The 19,365-nt window shown below is 43.6% G+C and overlaps 1 protein-coding gene across 7 annotated transcripts in view; it reads left to right on the top strand.

Moving 5' to 3' along the window:
- RHOBTB1 (Rho related BTB domain containing 1) overlaps window positions 1-19,365 on the top strand; it is an 83,603-nt gene that overhangs the window by 16,745 nt on the left and 47,493 nt on the right. For 2 of the 7 annotated variants that reach the window (XM_048858197.2, XM_075130818.1), the window contains exons 1-2: window positions 7,938-8,162; window positions 14,987-15,044. The exons of 2 other annotated variants lie outside the window; for them this stretch is intronic. The gene's annotated coding sequence lies outside the window, so the exon portion shown is untranslated. Of the gene's footprint in view, window positions 1-7,937; window positions 8,163-14,986; window positions 15,045-19,365 lie in introns of those variants that run through there. 3 more of the 7 variants (XM_048858194.2, XM_075130817.1, XM_048858196.2) reach the window with 2 other exon arrangements.

Below are 19,365 nucleotides of genomic sequence, written 5' to 3'. Positions count from 1 at the left end.
GGCCCTGGGTAAGTGGTTAAATCTGCCAGCTCTGTATGGGGTGGACTTTCCAGGGCTAACTACTTAGCCCTTGCCTGGCAAGCCCTACTCATAATACAGTCTCAGGCTTACTTTGAATCCCAGTCTTTATTTAGAAATAAAACAGTAGGGGGTACTTAAGAACTGGAATGTAGAAGAGTAGATGGCAGGAGAATTTCTAATGGCATAAAAGATGTGAGTAAGCGGAATGAGGATGTAGTGCCCCACCTTTAAAAGCTGTTGATTAAATAAGAAAAAATTCAAAGCTGGCATGCTAGAGGTGAATAGACTAACATTTAAAGCTTTATTAAAGCACAGCCCTTTGCTACAGGTTCAAAACTGCAGCATGCACATTCTAAGTATAAACTATAGCTCCAGTAGTCTCCCTTATCAAGATAATGTGGTGATTGGAATGGAAAACCAGTGGAAAGGAATATGAAAGTCTCTTCAGAGGAAAACAGTGGTACTTTGTGTCATTGATACTACAGTTCCAGTACGAGTCTGAGGAACTATTGAATTCTAAATCAAGTCATCACAATCTTGGACTCTATTTAGAATTTACTGAGTAATTCCTAAAAATAATATGGTAATTGCTAATCCATAAATTGCAAAATGTACTATTCTTTCAGAATGTCTTTTCCATTTATGCAGCTTGGCATAAATGGAAAAGACATTGTATGTATCACACATTTTGACGTCTCTGATAATTGAAGGAGAATTTCATGTTATACTCGGACAATGGATACAACTGTATCTAACCAGGTTACTTCGTTTTGTAATCAGTTTAGAATAGCTTTTGACGTCACTGAACAAAAACAGTGTCCTTAGATCAGATGCTGAGCTCTGTCCTTATGACTCCAATAAAGGAGAAAATTCAGACTGCATGCAATATAGAACTGTTTTGCAAAGAAGGCTAACTGTGAATGTGTAAGCATTTGCTGTAGGAAAGGCAGAGTTCTGAATACAAACCAATTGATACAAAAGGTGTATTGGTAGGAAAAGTCTTGAAGGATGTATGTAAACACATATATTAAACACATTTAAACAAAATCTAGGGCTTTCATTCTCTTTATAATTTTTTTAATGGGTAAAGTCTAATGGAGAATATATCAACCTACTCCCTGAACACAGGAAGAAGAGATGTAGTTAATAATGATTTTGATCTACCCACATAGTTAAAGCCTCAATGCCAAATTGCAAAAAAAAGTAAGTAAAATTACGCAGCTCATTTAAAATATTTAACAGCCTGATTATTTAATTGACAAACTGGCAGTTGGCTGAAGCTATGTGATCATATATACAGTATGATGATGAAGTCCTTAAGTATCACAACCTAAAGATATATGTAGCTGCATATCATTCTAAAATGTTCACAGGCATCTCATTCCATCATCTTCACTGAGAGTGGGTTTCAGTTAACCCAGTAGGTACATTCGATCATTATGAGACTGAGGCGGAGCACAGAATCTTGACTTTTATCTATACTAGACAGAACTTGCAGGTAAATTTATTTTAACTTACTGTTTCCATGCACACAAAGTTAGCATGGCTTGTAGAACTCTTGTAATTTAGACTGACTTTTTCAGGGCTTTTACAGGAAGATCTCTTCCCCATGGCCTCCTGGTACTGGGAAAAGAGGGCCCCCAACCCATCCTTCACTTTGAAGTTGTAATCTCAGGCCCTCTGAGGTGTCCAGAACTGGAGGTAGGGTTAGTGGAGGGGGCTAGGGCCAAAGCAGATGGATGTTTTCTGTTAACCAAATAGGAGGAATCAGTGCTAAATGCCAGCCAGATGTGTGATAAAGATGAGGAGATCCTGATTTCCTAGTGGCATCAAGTTAGCACTACAGACTTTCTGGTTGGTAAGATGCTCTGTAGCATGAATAATAATTAGCATTGGTGGAGTCCCTTATGATTCATGAAGGAGCACCAGTGCCTTGGAGTTTGGCAGCATAAACCAGTCTCACTGTTGCCAGACAGAGAATGAGGATATTTGTTTCCTTGAAGAGTTTTGCCGCTGACAAAGATGGTGGGCTAAATCCTTGTGGTCCCCTCTTATCAACCACCTGCTTTTATCTCTGGGTGGCATTACACCTGCATGGCTAGTTCTATGCCACCTGCTTCTAGCCCTGCCCCTCAGCATGGAAGGCATGTCAAGAGTGTGAAGAAAGCCAGAGCAGTAGAGGAGAGGGCATGGCCAGAGTGTACTGTGGTCCAGTGATTTTGGGTTGGTAGGATGGGCCCTTCCAGCCAATGCAAATTAGAGCAGCCTTGGGCTAAACTGACCCCCCAGATCTGGGAGGGGCAAAAAGGTTATGGAAAACCACCTTCCCCCCTCACTCTACGTGCCATGCATAACTCAGGTGTACCTGAAATTCTTGGGATTTTTAATTGCCCAAAGAACTCCCTGGTCTCAAAGAGTCTACATTTAGCACCAAAGTCACAAAAGAGATATTGGGAAATATTTACAGAGCTTTCCACATATTTTTAAAAAGTTGTTTGAATGGGAACTGTATACCAAAAAATCCTTTGCAGACAATTGGAATTCTCTGTGGGCGTGCATTCAAACCTTCAATTCTCTGAAAATCAGTATTTATTCTAGTAAGATAATGGTGCCTGGACAGATCATTTGACTTTTTAACAGCCTGTTACAAGTGCATACTGAAGGAATTATGGCACTTTCACACTTGTGGCAATGTACAATGAGTGCTGTTTTGGAAGTCTATAAAAATTTGGTAGAATCAGGCTCTGGAGTTAAATATGAAGCTCAGTCCAATACCTAGCCTTTTGGGATTATATGTACTAATGGAATCTCTGCCCCCACCCCCCAAAAAAACCTAATAAACCATCTACCACTAATATCTAGACCTGCAATCCAGCAAAGCACTTAAGCACGTGTGTTTAAGCATGTGAACTCAATGAGACTACTTGTGCTCTTAAAGTTATTTATATGCTTTGTTGGCTCAGGGCCTAGAAACTATTCAGTATAATGTTTGAGTCTCATTCTACCTTCTCAAAAAGTATGCTGCTCAGTTCATGATAAAACAGTGCTGTCATATGAAAGTCTGAGTGTTCAATGTAAATACTGTACATTAGGATTCACTGAAAGACTAAACTTGTAGTGACTTCATTAGGGACTCCTGCTGTCCTGGAATTATATTTTTTGCTCAGTTGTAGAGGCCGTCCATTGACATGTATGATAAGCAGTTATCCAGTTGTGATGGAATAATGTTTTTATGCAGTATTGAATGGTAATAGTCACTTCAGATGATTATACAAAAAACCACAGCATTACAGAGAAATGTGCAGCTACTTCACAGCCACAGAAGTACTTACATATTTGGTCCCCTTTGCTGCAATAAGAGTTTGATGTAGCAGGAACGGGGAAGTGGGGGAGCTTGCGGTTCACAAATTCCTTATCCTTTTCCAAGAAAGCAAAACAGTACCCTACCAATTCCTCATATGGTTACATTCAGTCAAAGCTGGCTCTGCTCTAGTGCCTTATAAATGGTTTTTATTTCCCCTTATGCCTCTAGGAGGGCATCATAACAAGCTTACAAACGGCTCCAAAATTAATCTCCGTTAGAATGGGTAGGTGCTTCAGTCACAGTTCAGCCATTAGGACACCACCACTGAGCACTGCAGACCTACATCCTGATATCTAACCTGCTGACAGGACCAAGGCTCACATTGATTCCAGCGGTGATAACCTCGGAGTGTTTTAACCAATAGCCAGGGTTTTCTTTTGTCCGCTGTTCCTTTCTATCTCAATCACTTTTTGCTCAAGACTGTGGGCAGGAGCAGCCCAAGGAGTTTCACCAGCCAGGGTGGAAAAGGTTTTCAGCACCTCCCCACACCCTAGCTTAAAAAAGAGGAGGAGGAGGGAGGGCACTTAGAGAGCAGAAACGTTTGGGCAATCACAATGAAGAGGAAAAAAAACAAAACAGTACACAACCCTGCTATTGCATCTCCTGGAAACTGATATCCAGGTTTACTGCCCTGTGTGCCCAACCCGAGAACTAGCCCTGACTGTGGGGAATAGGTGTTAGAGCGTAAATGGGGGTCACCCATAAGGTAAGATTGATCAGACCAATGGTCCACCTAATCCAGTATCATGCCTACCACACTGGCTTTATTCCAGATTTATCAAAGGGAGATTAAAACCCCATATAATGCACTGGCTGATCCTACCACATGGTAACAAAAGGGAAAATTCCCAGTTCTGATGTTTATGCACAGAAGCATATTGTCATTTTTATCTTCGTTAACTTCACTGCAGATGCTCCTTGTATTCACAGGAATTTCAACTCTTACAATACTGAACAGCAGTGAATTTCACAAGTGATATTCTCATTTCTTCCCGTGGGACTGTACCTACCAGTTCTGAGTTTTAGTCTGCTTTTTTTGAAGTCCATTGTCCTTATTCTGCAAGTCTCACTCCTTCCTTTCCTTAGAATCATGAAATCTATCATTTTGTGATCACTTCCATCCACATTCTCTTCCACTTTTAGATTCACAACCAATTCCTCTCTGTTAGTCAGAATCAAGTCTAAAATGGCTGTTCCCCTGGTTACTTGCTTTGTCTTCTCAAACAAGAAGTTGTCCCTACCACATTCCAGGAACTTGTTAGACATTTTGTGTTTTGCCATGTTACTTTTCCAACAGTGTCTGGGAGTTAAAGTCCCTATCATTACTACCAGGTCTTGTGTTTTGGATATTTCTGTTTGTTCCAAAAATGCCTCATCGACCACCTCCTCCTATATTAGACCCCCTTACCATGACATTACTGGTAGTTTTGGTGGGTTTTTTTTTTAATTTTCACCCAGAGATTTTCAACGTGTTTGTCTCTCACTTCCTCTGGACCTCAGAACAAGTGTAGACATTCTTAATATAAAATGCTCCTCCCTTTTTTTCTGTCTGTCCTTCCTGAACAAGCTGTACCCCACTTATACCAATATTCTGGTCATGAGATTTATCACACCAAGTCTCTGTGATGCCAATTAAGTAATTTTGCTCATGTACTAAGACTTCCTGTTCATTCCCCATACCCCTCGTATTTGTGAATAGACATCTAAGATGTAGAACAGATTCCCCCCCACTGTTTTCCTGAGGGGGAGAAGGGATTTGAACAGGGCTCTGCCACCTCTCAGGTGAGTGCTCCTAGGCTTTGGAACATTCTGAGGTAGGCTCCCCTCAATCTCTCCTATTGAAGTTGTTTCACTTTAATACTTCAATAATTGAATAATTAAATAATTGGGACAGTGAAAGAGTTACTATGACTGTGTAGCCTAGTGATTAGGGCATTCACCTGAGAGGTGGCAGAGCCCTGTTCAGATCCCTTCTCTTCTTCAGAAGGAGGTGGGATTTGAAGAGTGGGTGTCTCGCATCCTGGGTGAGAACCCTACCCAGTAGGCTAAAGGTTATAAGGGGAGCTCTTCATTTTGGCCCCTACACACAACTTAGGTGGTCGAATGCCAATCTTCCCCAAGTTTGTGGCTCACAAGCAAAGGTAGGCACCTATTTCCATGAGAGGGTTGGAGTTTAGCACACTCCCGTCTGGATAGCATCTGCTATAGGCTAGGTTAGGTGGTTCCCCACCTCATATGCTGGCTTTGTAGATTGCAGTCCAAGGCATGTATCTCTTCCCCATTCATAGTTAGGCACCTCAGCTCCTATACCCAGACTTTATGGATTGCAGTGTTTTTCCTGTGATTTTTCTAGGCACCTAAAAATTAAGTGCTGCAATGCTCAGCACTGCAACACCAAAGTCCCTTCATGGATTGGGGCCTCAGTGTTTTTTCTTCAAGTCCCAGCTCCCAGAATAGTATGACTATGTGATAACTTCAGATTTCATTTCAAACCAGTAACTGTCTAGCCCTTACATTTGCAGAGAAAAGGTTGCAAATGTAAACCCTGCATCCGATGAAGTGAGCTGTAGTTCACGAAAGCTTATGCTCAAATAAGTTGGTTAGTCTCTAAGGTGCCACAAGTCCTCCTTTTCTTTTAATGTAAACCCTATTACTCAAAGGCAGAAATTTAGTTTAAATCTCATTTTTAAACCAATTTCTTGATTTTTTTTTTTTATTATGACTCATGATTTACCATTTGGAGTTGACTGCAAGTCCATTATATTTGTTCAGATTTGCAAGATCGTATGTAGGATTTAGACCTCTTTTTAATTCATAAGGATCTTTTTTTACTATTTGTGTCAGGTACTGAGTTGGGGCTTGTCTACACTTGAAAGTTTTAGTGTGTGAAATTAAATCACAGTGGTGATTCCTAAATAACTCCATGTGTAGACAAGCCTTCAGTAAATACATAATTAATATTTGTAACATTTCATTCTAGGTTAGGACTACAGCCTCCTGTGGTATGGAATTGCAGACTATAAAGCTGCTTGACATAACTGTGCTCTGTCCAAAAGCATTATAGCCTGACCTGGTTAATGTGAGTTTGGCTTCTGAGCATTTGAAAAATGTAGTTGACTAAAGCCAAATGCAGGTATTGTTAATCTATTAAGGTGAAGAGTCTTTGTAAAAGGAGTTTAGAAGCTGTTCTCTAAAACTGATTGTATCATTATTAGAGGGCACTCCATTTCTATTAATCTCCAATTTGCTATAATAGATTGTTTCCTTCCCTCTAGTAAAATTTGCATCAACATAGAGAAAGTGTTATTTAGCCACAATAGTTGTGCATATGCCTATTACTAGGGGAAAGTGTTAGCTGCATGCTTGTGGAGAGCAAATGATTAGCCATTAGGTGTGAGGGCCACATATTAGCATGGTGCCTCTTAGTTTTGTAAGGGCAATCATTTCCCATTAACAGGTTCTTCCTGAGTTCATTAAATTGCCTCATTTAGAGGTGTATTTGGTCCTCCTTCTGGACTGGAAATGGACTAGATGACCTTAAGAGGTCACTTCCAGCCCTACATTTATATTATTCATTTGGATAGAAAGCCTCAAATTTAAACTAACCACTTTACTATAGAGACAAAGTGGGTGAGGTATTATCTTTCTTTGGACCAACCTCTGTCTAGTGAAAGACAAACTTTAAGCTACAGGGAGCTTGGTGTAGTTCAAAAGCTTTTGTTTTTCATCTCCTCTACCTTGGCTCTCTAATATGCTGGGACTAACAGTGCGAACAATTTACTGTAGACTTTTAATGCAGAAGTGACGTGTTAATAAAAATTAAAGGGGAGAGATGTGGCCAAAACATCGCACCCGATACTGGTAAATTCAAATACTAAGACAGGGTGAGCACTGCTATGAAATGATCGGGTGAGAGCTAGGGCCGGTCCAAAGAGCACGGGGACTTGTCCTCTTTTTTTACTTACGTGTTTGTGCCTGACAATACTTGACCTTTTCAACTCACGTGTGGGGAAAGGACATAGCGCGACCTCCCCTGGTTAGTAAGGAACCGGGGCATAAAACTATAAACAAGATCACCTCCTTGTATTTAAGAAGGAGGGGCGCGTGCAGCGCTCACAGGGGCGGTGTTACACAGACTAGAGCCTGCACAATCAGCGGTGTTGCGGGCTCACTAAGCTGGAACTGGCTGTGCAGTTGTGCGTGCGCTGGTTGCGAGATGCGGCTGTACAATGATCCGTGCTTGCAGTACCCAGGCGAGCCTGGGGGTGCCCCCGTTCTTTGCACGGTGCCCTTCGGGGTGCGGGGTGCCGACTGTTGCTCGGTGGTGTGGCTGCAGGCGCCCGGGAGTTGAGGGGCTGCTGTGCACGGTGGTGGCCAGTGGTCTCTGGAGCGCCTCCAGCCTCCCTCCTCCCTTACACACAGACACCCGGCCCTGTTTTCATGAATGAAATCCAATGCTCCGCTATAAATAGCACGGAGGGGACAGACGTCACCAGGAGGAGAGTGGCAGCGGCTCCCGCCGCGGAGCGAGGAGCTTCGCTCCTGCCTCAGCCTCCTCGTGGGGCGGGCTGGGGAGGGAGGAGCGGGGCGGGAAGCGGCGCGCGCCCTGGCCGGACAGCAGCAGCGGTACAAAGGGGCGCGACAGCGCCATGCTGCCTCCTTGCAACGCCGCGGTGGCCCCTCGCCCTGCGCGCCCCGCCTGAGGAACAGCCGCCGCTGGGTCCGTCCGTCCCCCCTGCCCAGCCTGAGGGCGGCGAGGCAGCGCGGCCCCTCCCGGGTAGGTGCCGAGTCGCCCCGTGCGCGGTTGCCCTAAACTTCTCGGCACGCGGAGCCTCCCCGGCCGCCCGCCCCAGCGTGTGCGGGCACAGCCCTGGCTGGCTCGGCGTAACGGAGCCTCGACTGCAGGGCTGGCTCGCTCTTCGTCGCCCCCTGAGCCTGCCCACGGCAGCCGGCTGGGGCGGGGGCAGGCCGGCACCGGGAGGGAGCCCCCCGCAGGTGCACGGCCTCCGGGCAGCTTGAAGTGGAGGCGCTGCCCCATAGCAGAGGGTCCTGCTGTTGAGCAGGAAGGGCTCGGCGGGGCTCGTTTTCCCGCCAGTGAACGTGCCAAGCATAGGCAGAGGGGTGCAGTGCGGGCAACACCTGCTTGCACTTGGCACATGAACTGTAGCTTGCTAAGCAGCCTAGGGGCTGAAGGGTGGTTTTGTCCTGCTGTGTCTGCGGAGTCTGTTGTGGGTTGCTGTGACAACAGCTGGAGGCTGCCATGAGGGGCTTGCACGGCACAGATTATTTGGTGTCTGATCTGGCAGAGCCTGGTCTGGGGAAAGGTACCGCTATAAACTGATTATTAGGTTAACATTATGGCAGTTTGTCTACCTAGCCTGGCAGCAAACATCCAGACTAAAGAAATGTCCAGTTATTGAACTGGTGCAGGGTAGACACGCTGAGAGTTCAGACTTGACTTTCACTGGTCAAAACACCAGCTGTGTCTTTGGAGCTGGCCTTACACAACTACTTATTAAACAACAATATCCTTGAAGTTCTACATATGGTTACAGAGAGAACTACAAAGTGACGCCAAAGTCTTCTCAATGGCTCTGTTCATCCTCAGCTTGTGTACAATTCCTGGACATTCAGCTGAATCAAAGCCAACCATTCAGCCTGAGGTGGAAATTACTTTGTTCAGCAAGCTCTCAGATATTTATCAGGTTCCGAACTCTTTCTAGGAAAAAGGCTTTTGGGGAGAATCCTGCCAAATAGTGTGAGGTCTGGAAAATGAGCATGGACTATTTTCAGTATAAAGATTAGTAGAACAGAGCATATTAAATGTGAGTTACATTGCGGGGGGGGGGGGGGAGGGATGCTGATGGACATACAGTATTACCCATGGAAAGAGAATTGGTTGATTTCTGCTTTATATTTTCTGCACTTCCTGTATGCCTGGTTCTGCAGTCATTGTACATGCAAATTGCCAGTTACCTCATCAGGAATTACACTCATGCTAGGGATGCAGAAATGGGCCTATTAACTTTTTTAAAATGATTATTTGGTGAACTGAGTGAATTCATATAGCGGAGTTCCCCATGATAGTAAATATTTTTGGGGGGAAAATCAACTTGGGGCCCTCTACTAGCTCTGGTAAAGTTCCTTTTGCTGCTTCAGGGTACTGTGTTTGGATCCCAGAATGGAAATGATTTATAGTCCGGTGCAATACCAGAGAGGGGGAGACCCAGGATCTAGTCCCCCTGTTCCAGTCACTCTTTCTTTATACGGAGTGCAACAGTTTCAGCTGGAGAGATTGAGGGAGCACCACATCAGAATATCCCGTGGCTCAGTGGTTAGATCACTCTCCTGAGAGGTGGGAGACCCCTGTTCATATCCCTTCTCCACATCTGGCAGAGAGGGGGGAATTGAACCTGGGTTTCCCACATCCGGTGTAAGAGCTCTAACCACAGAATTAAAGGTTATCAGGTGGACAGCGTTTCTCCTCCAGCTATTTTGTGTGGAGTGAGGCAAGGGCCTCTGCTCCACTTTGTCACATAATCACCTCCTCGTGATCAGAGTCTTCCAGAAGTGATCTGTTGCTTAGGTACCAGCTCACCTGGCTAACTGTTTCTTCTGAGTAGTAGCCAACTCTTTGTCCAAGGGTGCTCTGTGTGAATAGAGGACCATGAAGGTTTAACAGCCCTCCATTGTTAGCACAGTGTCATTATCCCTTGTAGGTTTCAGAGTGGTAGCCGTGTTAGTCTGTATCAGCAAAAACAACCAGGAGTCCTTGTGGTATGCCAACATTTTTATGGCTGACTTAGAACAATGCTTCCTCAGCTTTCATCCCCTAGCCCCCCTACTCTACTTGCGCTACACTGATGAAATCTTCAAAATCTCTACCCATGGGAAGGAGGTCCTTGAGGAATTCCACCAGGATTTCAACAATTTCCACCCCACCATCAACCTCAGCCTGGATCAGTCCACATAAGAGATCCACTTTCTGGACCTGAAACCTACTGACCACTATACTTACCTCCATGCCTCCAGCTTTCATCCAGACCACACCACATGATCCATTGTCTACAGCCAAGCTCTAATATACAACCACATTTCCTCCAGTCCCTCAGACAGAGACAAACACCTACAAGATCTCTATCAAGCGTTTTAAAAACTACAATACCTGCCTGGTGAAATGAAGAAACAGATGGACAGAACCAGAAGGGTACCTACTACAGGACAGGCCCAACAAAGAAAGTAACAGAACGCCACTAGCCATCACCTAGAGCCCCCAACTAAACCTCTCTGGCGCATCATCAAGGATCTACAATCTATCCTGAAGTACGATCCCTCACTCTCACAGACTTTGGGAGACAGGCCAGTCCTCACAGACAGCCCCCCCAACCTGAAGCAAATACTCACCAGCAACCACACACCACACAACAAAAACACTAACCCAGGAACCAATCCCTACAACAAACCCCATTACCAACTTTGTCCACATATTTATTCAAGGGACACCATCATAGGACCTAACCACATCAGCCACACCATCAGGGGCTCGTTCACCTGCATATCTACCAATGTGATATATGCCATCATGTGCCAGCAATGCCCCTCTGTCATGTACATTGGCTAAACTGGACAGTCTCTACACAAGAATAAATGGACACAAATCGGACATCAATAATTGTAACGTTCAAAAACCAGTAGGAGAGCACTTCAATCTCCCTGGACACTCAATAACAGACTTAAAAGTGGCAGCTCTTCAACAAAAAAAACTTCAAAAACAGACTTCAATGAGAAACTCCAGAACTGGAATTAATTTGCAAACTGGACACCATCAAATTAGGCCTTTAATAAAGACTGGGAGTGGATGGGTCACTACGAAAAGTAATTTTCCCTCTGCTAATACTAGCACCTTCTTGTCAGCTGTTGAGAATAGGCCACTTCCACCTCAATTGAATTGGCCTCGTTAGCACTGACCCACCAGTTGGTAGGGCAAGTCCCATCTTTTCATGTACTGTATATACAGTAACTCCTCACTTAAAGTCATCCCGGTTGACTTTGTTTCTTTGTTAAGTTGCTTATCAATTAGGAAACATGCTCATTTAAAGTTCTGCAATGCTCCCTTATAACGTTGTTTGGCAGCCACCTGCTTTGTCCACTGCTTGCAGGAAGAGCAGCCCGTTGCAGCGAGCTGGTGGGGGCTTGGAACCAGGGTGGACCAGCAGCTCCCCACTCCCCTAAGTTCCCTGTACAGCAGCCGCCCAGCAGGCTACCAGTTGCTGGCAGTTCAACTGCCCCTCTCCCCACTGCCATGGGCTGCTCCTGCCCTCTGTCTTGGAGCTGCTCCCGGGAGCCTCCTGCTTGCTGTGCAGGGAGGGGGGAAGAAGGGGGCTAATGTCAGGGTGTCCCCCTCCCCCATTCCTGCCCCCCGCTTACCCCTTCCTAGAGCAGGGTGGGGAAAGGACAGGGCTCAGGATGGAGAGATACTGCTGGCCGCAGCTGCTGTCTCAACTTCCTGATTTTTTTTTTAAAGGCGCAATGCACCTCTCTCTCTCTCTCTCTCTCTCTCTCTCTCCCACACACAGGGTGTGTATCTCTGTCTGCCATGCTGTCTCCCCTCCCTCCATTTGTGCTGCCTTGTAGAGTGTGAGGCTACATTAACAACAATGTGTTAACCTTTGAGGGCTCAGACGAATGCTAGTTCATCATTTAGCAGTAAGGCATCCCCTGGGAAATATTCCACCCTCTAACTTCACCACCTCAACCGAGCTTCACAATCATCATTGCTGTGTACAGTATTAAATTGTTTGTTTAAAACTTATACTGTGTGTGTGTGTGTGTGTGTGTGTGTTTGAGATATATATAGTTTTTTGTCCGGTGAAAAAAGTTTGCCTGGAACCTGACCCCCCTGTACTTACTTTAATTCTTATGGGGAAATTGGATTTGCTTAACATTGTTTGTTTCGCTTAAAGTCACATTTTTCAGGAACATAACTACATCGTTAAGTGAGGAGTTCCTGTATATACTGCTTACTGTAGTTTTCACTCCATGCATCTTATGAAGTGGGTTTTAGCCCACGAAAGCTTATGCCCAAATAAATTTGGTAGTCTCTAAGGTGCCACAAGGACTCCTCATTGTTTTTTACTATCCCTTGTAGTTTCAGTCAAACATGGAGGTAAAAAGACAAGCAGATAAGCTCCTCATTCAAAATTGAGTTTGTAGTTAAGGAAATATATATGCATGATATCAAACTGGAATTCATAAATTGTACAGAGGTAGATTCCCCAAATTGTCACAGGGTCCTGTAGAGATACAGCAAAGTACTAATATAAAAAGAAATAGATATCTCAAGAGAAATTAGCCCCACCTCAGTGAGTTTTGTAAAACTCCTGCCATGTTAATACCCCAAACTTTGCTATAGTACAATGGTTCTCAACCATGGGTACACTACATGCCCCGGGGGTACACAGAAGTCTTCCAGGGGGTAGATCAACTCATCTAGATATTTGCCAAGTTTTACAACAGGCTACATAAAAATCACTAGCAGAGTCAGTACAAACTAAAATTGCATACAGACAATGACTTGTTTATACTGCTTTAAGTACTATATTTTAATTGATTTATTTTTGAATTGTATGGTAAAAATTAGAAAATAAATTTTTCAGTAATAGTGTGCAGTGGCACTTTTGTATATTTGTCTGATTTTGTAAGCAAGTAGTTTTTAAGTGAGATGAAATTTGGGATTAAGCAAGTCAAATCAGACTCCTGAAAGGGGTACAGTAGTCTGGAAAGGTTGAGATCCACTGCAGTAGTACAGAGGTGGGTAAACTATGGCCCACGGGCCACATCTGGCCCACCTGCTCGGCCCCTGAGCTCCTGGCCTGGGAGGCTAGCCCCCAGTCCCTCCCTCACTGTTTCCCCATCCTGCGCAGCCTCAGCTCAGTGATCAGAGGGCAGGGAACAGGGGGGTTGAATGGGGGCTGGGGTCGGGTCAGGAAGAGGGGGGGGTTGGATGGGGCGGCGGGGGACAGTCGGGCAGGGGTTCCAGGGGTGATCAGGGGACAGGGAGAAGGGGTGGTTGGATGGAGTAGGGGTTCTGGGTGGACAGTCAGGAATGGGGGGGGGGGGAGTTGGGTGGGATGGCAGGGGGCAGTCGGGGCGGGGAGCAGGGGGTGGTAGATGGGACACCTGCCATGCTGTCTGTCTGCCATGCTGTCTTCCCTCCCTCCATTCGTGCTGCCTTGTAGAGTGTGAGGCTACATTAACAACGGGTTAACCCTTGAGGACTCAGCCAATTGCTAGTTCATCATTTAGCAATAAGACATCCCCTAAGAAATATCCCACCCTCTGACTTCACCACCTCAACCAAGCTTCACAATCATCATTGCTGTGTACAGTATTAAATCGTTTGTTTAAAACTTTATACTCTGTGTGTGTGTGTGTGTGTGTGTATATATATCTGGTAAAAAAAATTTCCTTGGAACCTTTCCCCCCTCCCCCTCCAGTTTACATTCATTCTTATGGGGAAGTTGGATTCGCTTAACATCGTTTTGCTTAAAGTCGCATTTTTCAGGGACATAACTACAGTGTTAAGCGAGGAGTTACTGTACTAGACATTACAAGCAAAATTGTCCACTGACTTTCGTTGCTGGGTTTGCACAGGGTGTAAGTGCACAACGTAGTCCTGAGCCTGGTAATATGATTGACCTAAAGTCAGCCATCACAAACCCCTCCAAGTGCGAAATATTCCAATGACTACGCAGGTCTATTGGGTTATTCCTGCCATCATTTAGGTGCATTGCTCATTATTTATATTTCTCTTATACACTTAAAAACAGGAGTGAATAAAACAGTAGCTAAGGTTTTTCCAAAACATTACTTATAAAACAAAAGGAAAAATATGAGAAATGTCACTTAGAGCTCAGCAACAAGGGTGAATTAGCATTTGAGAACAGAATTTTGCTCAAAATCTGCTGAGGATCTTCAGAAACTCCATGCTTTGGCTACTGCTATCCTCTGTTGTATTAACAGGGGCCAATTAGAAGGGGTTGATATAAGATAAAACATTCCATTATTAATCTAACATATCTTCCCAACAGCCTAATTTAATATCTTCTAACTGGTCTCTTCTTCAGTACAAAATGACAGGTTTCAGAGTAGCAGCTGTGTTAGACTGTATCCGTAAAAAGAAAAGGAGTACTTGTGGCACCTTAGAGACTAACACATTTATTAGAGCATAAGCTTTTGTGAGCTACAGCTGACTTGCATCCGATGAAGTGAGCTGTAGCTCACGAAAGCTTATGCTCTAATAAATGTGTTAGTCTCTAACGTGCCACAAGTACTCCTTTTCTCAGTACAAAATGAATCAGATCCTACTTTGGTGTAAATTGGTATAACTCCATTGAAGCCAGTGGAGCTATTCCAATTTATACCAACTGAGGATCTGCCCCAAAATTACTGTTTGCCTTATCTTGTCATGTGATTTAACCCTCATTACACCTATCCCTTGTTGCCTGTGTTTGGTACTGGCTGATTCATTGATGCTAACAAAGTAAATTTGTTATTACTTCCCCTTTTGCCCTCTGCCATTTGATAATTTTCCTCTTCTAGGTTACACCTCATGAAAAGGTTTTGTGACAGTCTTTCACCAGCTGCTGCCGTCTGTCAGGTACTTGATACCCTGCTGTGGTTTCTTTCACCAATGTATTTGTAGTTCTGAAATCATTAACTGAATTGTATCAGGTTTCTCAGATTGCAATTGGTTTTATGGCCCCTTCCTTCCCGCTCCTCCCCTTGAATCGAAGATGCCTGTGATTTCTGCCTTTTAAACAGATGTACCATATCTATAAGTTTCTTTTTCTCCTTTCACATATGCTTATAAATCCATTTAGTTTCTAAAACAAAAAAGGGTTTGTTTTATATTTCAAAGTGAAAACAACTCCTTTGCTTCCCTGGCTCTATTGCATATCTGCTTAGGCTTTTGCCAGCCTTCTGATACCCTAACAGTTTTCAATCTAATGCAATGACTTCAGTTCCCGTAGAATTTAACGCTTTTGCATTGATTCTAAATCTCCAGCTTCTGTGTTTGCACTTTGGTATGCATATATTAGGGTAACCAGATGTCCCGATTTTATAGGGACAGTCCCGATTTTTGGGTCTTTTTCTTATATAGGCTCTTATTACCCCCCACCCTTTGTCCCGATTTTTCACATTTGCTGTCTGGTCACCCTAATATATACACTCTGCTGCACTTCCTAATCACCATTTGTGGTACCAAGTTATATATTGCTTCTGTAAAGGACTCATAGTAAGAAAAGTACACCCTTAAAATAGATAGTACAGCCTTGCTGGGGGAGAAACCACAAATAAAGCCACTTCACGTATTTCCAGGTATCTGTTTCTCAGTGAGTGCTTTTCAAGGTCTCATCAATAGGTTTTGTGGTGGTTTTTTTTTTTTTTTGTTTGTTTGTTTGTTTCTTATGCTAGGATTTTCAAAGGCATCTGAGGAAGTGAAGCACCCATCTCCCATTGAATTGCATACATTCCGGTGTTGCTCTCCATTAGATTTCTATGAAAATGCCAGCACTAGTCTCAGTAATGGAGGATCTGTTTGCTCAAGCATATCCCTGTCCCCCGTGTCCAAAATTGTAAGTTGAGTCAGACAGGGTTGGAACTATTGACAGTTCACCTGTGGGAGAGAGGAAGGCAGCATGATGAGCATCTGAGGCTTTCAAATCCTCACTCGCAATCTTCAGCTCAAGGACTCGATCCTGCAAGTCCGTAGTACTAAGCCTAGTTATTACTATGCCATGAAGCAGCCTGGTGAAGTCAACTGAACTCCTCACAGTAATAAGTACGAACCCTACTAGTAAGTGTTGCCAGGATCCGACATAAATCACTGAGTTGATGCTTGAGACCGGGGTTCTCAATTCAGGGGCCACAAGCAGATTTCAAGCAGGGCCAGAGTTAGACTTGCTGGGGCCCAGGGCAGAAAACTCAAGCTAAAGCCTGAGCAACTTAGCTTTGTAGGGTCCCCCCAATAACGTGGGGCCACGGGCAGTTGCCCTTCTTGCTACCCCCTAATGTCGGTCCTGGCTTTTACATGCAGAAAAACAGTTGGGGCACAGATGGGCCATGGAGTCTTTATAGTATGTTGGGCGGGGAGGGGCTCAGAAAGGAAAAGGTTGAGAACCACTACTCTAGACTGTTGGTGAGTAGTCTATGCTGGTGCGGGGGGGTTCATATTTGGCTAGTGCTGTAAGAAAAATTGGGGTATGTTCTTTATTGGTTAACTTATGCTTTATAATCATCATAAACTGGTCACAGATCTCAAAACATTTTACAAAGGAGATCAGTATCATTACCTCCATTTTACAGATGGGGGAAACTGAGGAACAGAGGGGGAAGTGGCTTTGCGAGGTCATTCAGCAAAGCAGACACAGCACCAGGTCTCCTGAGTCCCTGTCCAGTGCCTATCCTCTAGGCCACACTTCCTCCCCATAGTTAAAGATATGCTATCAGTGTTAAAACCACTGCAATCTGATTTTTTTTGTCCTGTTGATTCACGTATGATTTAAGATGACTATAAATTAAATTGCTTAGAGATTTTTTCCCCCCTTTCTTTCGTTCATCTATTTTGTGTACTTGATAGGGAAACTAGTTATTATTTCTGGTTGGAAAATGGTAAATATTTTCTGTGAAAAGTTTCAGAAGAAATGAAAAAAATGGTTGTTTTTGGTTTCTGAAAACTGAAAATATGTATTTTTTTAAAAAGAGAAAATTTGGAAAGAAATGAAAATTTTCCACAAAAATATTCACTTTAAATAAAGGCCATTCTTGTATTTTAGGAAAAAGTTTTCAAATGGAAAAAAATAACTAGCTCTATAGATTGTGTACAACGTGCATTTCTTCCCATGAAGTTAGCCAATCAATCCCTGATCCTGCAGTGAGATCTATGGAGGCAAATTCCTGTGCCCATGTAGTGCATCACATGGGGATAGCAGCACACCTGCCGGGATCTTCTTGCAGGATCATGGCCGTAGTACATCTCCTCTATTGTTTGTGTGGGTCCTTTACCCAGTGACAGGAGAGAGAGAATAACTTTTTAAAAGAAGAAATTTCACTTGTAAAATCACAGCTGTTGGCAGGCGGGTTCATGGGTAGGAACTGGAACTGCTTAAGTTTTCTTTTTTCTTGACTAGATTTTAAGATAATGTTTCTTTAACAGGCTTTTGGATAAAAGTGCTTTAGAAATGTAAACTTGTATTATTATTATTATTATTATTATTAAGGCCAGTTGGTTGGAAGAATCTGCATGTTGTAGCAACAGCTCTGGTTTCCATGATAATAAAGGATACTCATTCAACAATGAGAAAAAGTAAGAAAAACCCCATCAGCAAATGGAGATAGAAGAGGAGAAAGAAACAGGTAGCCATAAGCATTAGTGCAGCCCATGAACTGGAGTTATAACCTTACACTTTATTGGACACTACCTGCTTTACATACCATACTTCAAGTCAAATAGATTTATCTAGGAACTTGGCGCTCTCTCCTCTCCTGTTTCCTCTTAATTTTCCAATAATCCCAGATGGTGATTTGAAAATATAAACATCCGAAGTGGTGTCTAAGATCCTTCCCAATATTTTCATCATTGATATCAGTCTGCTTCATTGTCCTCAGAAATGTACTAGCCAGATGAATTCTAAATTGCGTCCTTTGCAAAGAGCTATCTTTATCCAGTCTGCCACTGTATCTTACTTCTGATAAATTTTTAAATGCTACTTGTTTGATCACAGTTACACTTTATGCTAGTTTTTCTGTCAAGTGATCTCTGTCCTTTGTCATTGCCACTGGGCACATTTCAACAACTTTGGGGGTTTTTGTTTTGTTCAACCCTATTTTCTTTCTAGATAGCATTGAAGCATAGTTTATTTCTTGGTCCTGGAATTTTTTTGCATGCCACTTTCTGCCATGTCATTTGCTTTCTCATCTAGCCCTAACTAAAAAGAACAGGAGTACTTGTGGCACCTTAGAGACTAACAAATTTATTAGAGCATAAGCTTTCATGGGCTACAGCCCACTTCATCGGATGCATAGAATGGAACACACACACACACACACACACACACACACACACACACACACACACACACACACACACACACACACACACACACACACACACACAAAGTTGGAAGTTACCATAAAAACTCTGAGAAGCTAATTAGTTAAGATGAGCTAGTATCAGCAGGAGAAAAAAGCTTTTGTAGTGATAATCAAGATGGCCCATTTAGACAGTTGACAAGAATGTGTGAGGTTACTTAACTTAAGGAAATAGATTCAATAAGTGTAACGACCCAGCCACTCCCAGTCTCTATTCAAACCCAAGTTAATGGTGTCTAGTTTGCATATTAATTCAAGCTCAGCAGTTTCTCATTGGAGTCTGTTTTTGAAGCTTTTCTGTTGCAAAATTGCCACCTTTAAGTCTGTTACTGAGTGGCCAGAGAGGTTGAAGTGTTCTCCTACCGGTTTTTGAATGTTATGATTCCTGATGTCAGATTTGTGTCCATTTATTCTTTTGCATAGAGACTGTCTGGTTTGGCCAATGTACATGGCAGAAGGGCATTGCTGGCACATGATGGCATATATCACATTGGTAGATGTGAGGTGAACAAGACCCTGATGGCGTGGCTAATGTGATTACATCCTATGATGGTGTCACTTGAATAAATATGTGGACAGAGTTGGCATCAGGCTTTGTTGCAAGGATAGGTTCCTGGGTTAGTGTTTTTGTTGTGTGGTTGCTGGTGAGTATTCGCTTCAGGTTGGGTGGCTGTCTGTAAGCGAGGACTGGTCTGTCTCCCAAGATCTGTGAGAGTGAGGGATCATCCTTCAGGATAGGTTGTAGATCCTTGATGTTGCACTGGAGAGGTTTTAGTTGGGGGCTGAAGGTGACAGCTAGTGGCGTTCTGTTATTTTCTTTGTTGGGC

The sequence above is a fragment of the Caretta caretta genome, chromosome 7 (assembly GCF_965140235.1).
Source record: "Caretta caretta isolate rCarCar2 chromosome 7, rCarCar1.hap1, whole genome shotgun sequence".
Classification (NCBI taxonomy): Eukaryota; Metazoa; Chordata; order Testudines; family Cheloniidae; genus Caretta; species Caretta caretta.
The sequence above is the reverse complement of the archived record's forward strand: the minus strand, read 5'-3'. Positions and strand labels throughout refer to the sequence as shown.